The following is a 5957-nucleotide window of genomic DNA, read 5'->3' as shown; positions in this document are numbered from 1 at the left end:
CCCGTACCTCCCTAACCTCCCCCAGCCTCATCCCCCGCACTGGCCAGACAGACAGGGCTGCTGCACTCGTCTGCCCAGCGTCACACCATGCGGCAGGGACAGCACAGGGCAGCCACTCCGGCAGCGGGCCTGTGTGAAACCCAGCAGGTGAGAAATCTGGATGGAGGGCAGCAGCCTGATGCTTCCCGTGTGCTCAGCAAGGCTCGGGCTCCAGGCAGTCCAGCCCTGTTCTGGGAGCCGCCTTCCCTGGTGTCACGGCTCGCCATCCCCTCCACCAGCTCCCTTGACCCAGAGTCCCACTGGGGCCTGAGGGAGCACCCCACGCTGGCAAGGTTCCTGCTCCTCATGGAGGGCCAACTGAGTGAGGGCTGTCCGGGGACCCCTGACATCCTGGCAGCTCCTTCCAGGCTCTGGCCAGGTTCTAGGAAGAGCGCAGGGCAGGCCTGAGGGGGGCTGGGCCGCCCTCACAGCTCAGCACTCAGGCAGGCACCCAGCTAACCACGGCTGCGGTTTCCAGAGAGCCAGGCCTCTCGCCGCAGGGACAGTAAACTGAGAGGCACTGTAGCTATAAATGTGAAGTGGTGAACCGCGGACACTGCCGCAGCCCCACAGGGGGTGGGAGCCTGCCCCTCCTGCCCCTCCAGGCCCCCGATGCAGGGCTGCCCCACCTGAGTGGGCTCCGCTCTGGGCCCAAGCAGGGCCACTGGAGTCCCCGGTACAGCCGGGCCCTGCTGGGGCGGGCAGGCAGGACACCACACAGCACTTTGTGCGCTGACGGTCAGGGCCGCCGGCCTCGCCTCACAAGCCCCATCTTGTTTTATGGTGACCACCCAAGAGGAGGGAGTCCCCTATTCTTGCTGGAGGTGAGTGCTTCTCGAGGTCTTAGTCCTGTGCTGGGTGGCTGCAGGTTACAGCTGCACACCTGTCAGCAGGCTGCCTCAGACACAGGCACGGTGACCTCGGGCTGGACTCCTGTGGTCCTCACGGGTATCTTCACAGGCAGGCAAAGAGACCCCGGGAGCAGCAGCGGTGGCTGAAAGATAGGAGCAGCCCCCTTCAAATGCCTGCTGCGTGCCCAGCCCAGAGCTCACTGAACCTTGGAAGGGTTGTGGTGCCCATTTCACAGGTGAGGGGCCATGCCCAGGGAGGAGGGCCCGGAGCGCCACTGGGCCTCGGGTCTCCCCACCTCTCCCACTTCACACCTGGGTGGGAGCGAGTGCGAGGTGGGAGCAGGGGCCCCTTTGGAGGAGTCTGGGGAAGTCAAGAAAGGCCCTCTTTCTCTGTCCTCTCAGAGCCTGCCTAGGAAAGGCCTCTCCTCCAGCACCCTCCTCCACTGGACAGTCTGTCCCCTGGCACAGGCCCCTCCCATCAGGCTAGGGAACTGACCAGGAAAGGAGGGTCACCCTCAGCTTGTCTGTCACCTGCCCCACAGGAGAGCTCAGAGATGAGCCCACACAGTAGGACTGTCCTGAGCAATGTCTCTTCGATGTCCCTTGGCTGGAGCCCCTTCAGGAAGGATGGAGACGGACGTCTAGGAAGAGCCATCAGCCAAGGCAGAGGCCATCCTGGGAGACTGTGAGGAAGAGCTCTGGGCTGGGTGATGGGGAAGAGAGACCACGAGGAGCCTTCAGACAGGACTGCAGGCCCAAGGGTCACCAGCGGGGAAGTCACGGGGGCTTGGCCCCTGCTGGGGGCCCATCGCCACCCCCTGTGAGTCAGGCAGTTTAGCTTCCCAAGTCCACTAATATGAAAGACAAAAAACAGACTGGACAAATGTTTACTACAAAAAACATTTGGTGTTTCTTATTTGTGAGAAAATTTAAAACTTTACAAGAGGACATAAAGCTTTGCTATATGGAAAAACATTTTATCGTGCAGGATGAATATTATAAAGATCATTTCTCATCTAACCTAATCTACAAACCTATTCTGATTCATTCATTCATTCAATATTTATTGAGTGCTTACTATGTACCAGTGTGTTCTAGGCACAGGGGAAACAGGAGGGAACAAAACAGACAAAAATGCCTGCCCTTGTGGGACTTACATTCTTAAAGTTGGTGAGAGACAGACAAACAAAGGACTAAAGAAGTAAGTCACCATGGCCAGCCCCGTGGCCAGGTGGTTAAGTTCACGCGCTTCACTTCAGCAGGCCGGGGTTCACCAGTTCAGATCCTGGGCGCAGACCTACACACGGCTCAGTAAGCCATGCTGTGGCAGTGTCCCACACAGAAGAACTAGAATGACTTACAACTAGGACATACAACTATGTACTGGGGCTTTGGGGAGAAAAAAAAAGGAAGATTGGCAAAAGATGTTAGCTCAGGGCTAATCTTCCTCACCAAAAAAAATAAATTACATAGTATAGTGGAAGATGAAAAGTGCAATAGACAAAAATCAAGGACAGTATAGAGATTGTGGGGAGGGTGGAGAGTTATAATTTAAAGTAGGCTGAGAAGTAACATCGGAGCAAGATTTAAAGGAGGCAGCGGGGCAAGAGTGCACTTTGTATGCTCTAGGAGCAGCAAGGAGGCCGGTGTAGCCAGAGCAGGATCAGTATTCACTGACACTTGGCATCACCTGAAGATACTTTTCATTGTCACAACTGGGCATAGGGGTGAGGGCTTGCTATTGGCATCGGATGAATAGAAGCCAAGATGCTGCTGAATTTCCCACAGTGCACAGAACAGCTCCCTACAACAAAGAGTTACTTGGTCCCAAGTGCCAGCAGTGCTGAGGTCAAGAAACCCTAGAGAGGGAGGGAGAGTGGTAGGAGAGAGAGCCAGACAGGTAAATGCAAACCAGGGTTTTTTTGGAACTAGAGAAGCTGACTCAGAAATTCTTATGGAAAAATACATGAGAATAGCTAGGGGGAAAAATTAAAAAGAATAGGCAGAGTAACTAGCTTCACTGTATCTTATACTGTAAATATTTCTATGACAAATGACTAATTTCCTTAATATATAAAGAGTTCTTACAGATGAATAAGAAAAGGCCTTTTTAAAAACTCTTGGGAAAAATGGGAGAAAGACAGAGTTTACCAAAAAAAAGATAGACAAATGGATTATAAACACATAAAAAAATGTTAAACATTACTTGCAATTTAAAGAAATGAAAATGAAAATCATGAGATAGCATTTTTCAACTATCAGATTAACAGCAATTGAGAAGTTTGATTATACACAGCGCTGCTAAGGATGTGGGAGAATATGGTATCATGCACAGTTCTTGAGAGTGCATGGCCCCTTTGGAAAGCAATTTGGCAATATCTGTCCCAGGTTTAAATATACATCCCCTTTTATCTGGCATGCCATTCTAGGAAAGTGTTCTCCTCACATACGTTCACAAAGATGTAAGTACAGACACATTTATTACAGTATTAGCAAAAGACTGCAGAACATCCAAATGCCCTGGACGGGGGGCTTGCTTATTGTATGGTGTATACTTACAAGGGAATCTATGCAGCTTTTAAAAAGACTGCAGCTTGCTGCTAGGCACACATCCACGAGAAATGAAGACATACATCCACAAAAAGACTTGTACAGAGAATTTTACAACAGCTTTATTCGTAATAGCCCCAAACTGGAACAACCCCACTGTCCATGAAAGGAGAATAAACAAATGGTGGCATATCCATACAATGGAACGCTACTTAGCCATGGTAATAAAAGGAGGGAATAGATACACACAACAGCAGGAAAGAATTTCAAAAGCATTTTGTTGAGCAAAATAAATCAGACACAGAAGCGTCTGTACTGTATGACTCCATTGATATGAAGTTCAACAGGTGACGCTAACCCCTGGTGACAGACGTCAGAACAGGGGCTGCCCAGGGAAGGTGCCAATTACCGGAAGGGGCAGAGAAGTTTCGCGGGGAAGGAAGTGGAAGTGGGCTGTTGCTTACACAGTGTATACAGTTGTCCAGATCATTGAATTGTACACTTAAGATCTGTGTGATTCACTGAATTTAATTTTACCTCTATTTAAAACCAAAATTAAATGTTGAATGAAAAAAAACTGGTCAAATTTCGTATGTCCTGAAATGGGATAATCTCCAAATAAATTAAGGGGATGGGGTGGAAATAAGGAGAGAAAATGTATATAGTATGCTCCCATATGCAATAAAGAGCATATATATATCTCTTACATAAGCTTGTATATACATAATGTTTCTGGAAGGGTACGTGGGAAACTTGACAGTGGCTGCCTGCCTGGAGAGGGGTGGAGGCCTCAAGGCCTGAAGTGGGAGGGACACGTCTTAAAACTTTTTGCACTATACGGATTTCTTTCACTGTGTTCATGTGAACTGTTTTTAATATAAAAACTAGGTAAAATTTCTTGATAGGGTAATAGGGTGTGCTGAGATTGAATTTGATAGCTGGATGCAAAAAGCTGCTCTCAGGCTGCCGGCAGTGGGCGGCCTGCATCTCTGAGGGTGGAAGTGGGTGTTTGGACAGGCGGATCAGGGAAGCGCCTGGAAGAGTGCCTGGGGCAGGGAAGTGAGAACCTGAGTCCTGCTCAGGACACCGAGGGAAATAAACTGAATATCCAATTGCAAGGATTTCAGCCTGACATGATAAGCTCTCTGTTGAAAAATGTGAAAACCCATCCCTTGGTGTGGAAGATTTATCTTGATGGAAGTTTTTTTTTTTTTTTAATGTGAAAAGAAGCTTCCCTGGTGGGTTGGGAGACAAGGTTTTTAAGAGGCTGTGGGACTGGGGGAGAGAGTACCTGGAAGCAGGAGTTCTGAGCTGAGAATGGGACTGCCAGGAGTAGTTTTCAACCATCCAATCCAGCGTTTGGTCTTTATTTCCATAAAGAAGAACATGCCGTTACCTGAGAATGTTCGTATCGGTTTTGGGAACTGGACTCTGCTAGTGAGCTGATGCCCTGCTTGGATCGGAGCAAGAGTCTCGCTGTCAGTTATTGCTGTCAGGGCGTGAGAGATGGTGAGGAGGAGAGGAGACTTCCCCGTTGCCGGGAGGTGCCCTGCTCCCTGGCCCTGCCACAGCCAGAGGCCCAGGTCTTTCCCTAAGGAAGTTCTCTGCTCCGAGGGACAGGGAAGGACCCAATTCCAGGATGAGAGGATAAGGAACCCCAGGGGCCTGACCTTTGGAAGGCATAGAAGTGACCTTTGTGGAGTCCAGCTAACCTTGGGCCCCAATGTCTGATCCAGATGCTAAGAAGAGAGAACTCAAGGGTCTCGGGTAGAACCTCTTTACAAAATGTAAGAGGCAGAATATCTATGGGGCAAGGTCTGAGAGGGCTTTCAGTAAATGGCTAAGACCCAGACGTGGGCAGGGAGTGGGTCCTGTAATGGACTCCAAGCTGAGACAGCGTGGGGACTGGGGGCAAGGGCTGCATCTGGCCCAAGCAGATGAAGGGTAAGAGGATATATGACTCTGGGAAAAGGCCCTTAGAAATCCTCTAGCTCAGCCTTTCCCTGATGGAAACTGAGGCCCAGAGAGTAGACTGACTTGTTCAGTGTCAGATGTCAGGACCAAGCTCCGTCCATAACTCAGACTGTAGCCTCCCAGTTCACTGGGTCTCCTGGAGAAGGCCTGGCCTTTGAGAAGTGGAGGCAGAAGTGAAGCCCTTGACCAGACACCCACATTCTCTCTTCCTACCTAGGAATGTGTTTCTCCTGAATTCCATGGAAAGGGAGCCACTCAAGTAGCCTGGAGTGAGGGCAGCCCTGTGAAACGGTCATAATACCAGACCCTGTTCACCACCTACCCAACAGCTCCCCTCCTTTTTTCCTTCCAGAACCCAGACTTTGTAGTGGTTGGAAATCTCTTGATTTCAGAAAACATAGGCCATTTACCCAAGCCCAAAAAATGAGTCCTAACTGTTATCATGGTATTCCAGTGGTATTCTAAGTCCCCTTTGTCAATGATTGGTCTAAAGGTGGGCATATGACCTGGTTCTGACCAATAAGACATAAAGCGAAGACTGTA

Source organism: Equus caballus, chromosome 11 (genome assembly GCF_041296265.1).
Source record: "Equus caballus isolate H_3958 breed thoroughbred chromosome 11, TB-T2T, whole genome shotgun sequence".
Classification (NCBI taxonomy): Eukaryota; Metazoa; Chordata; class Mammalia; order Perissodactyla; family Equidae; genus Equus; species Equus caballus.
The sequence above is the reverse complement of the archived record's forward strand: the minus strand, read 5'-3'. Positions refer to the sequence as shown.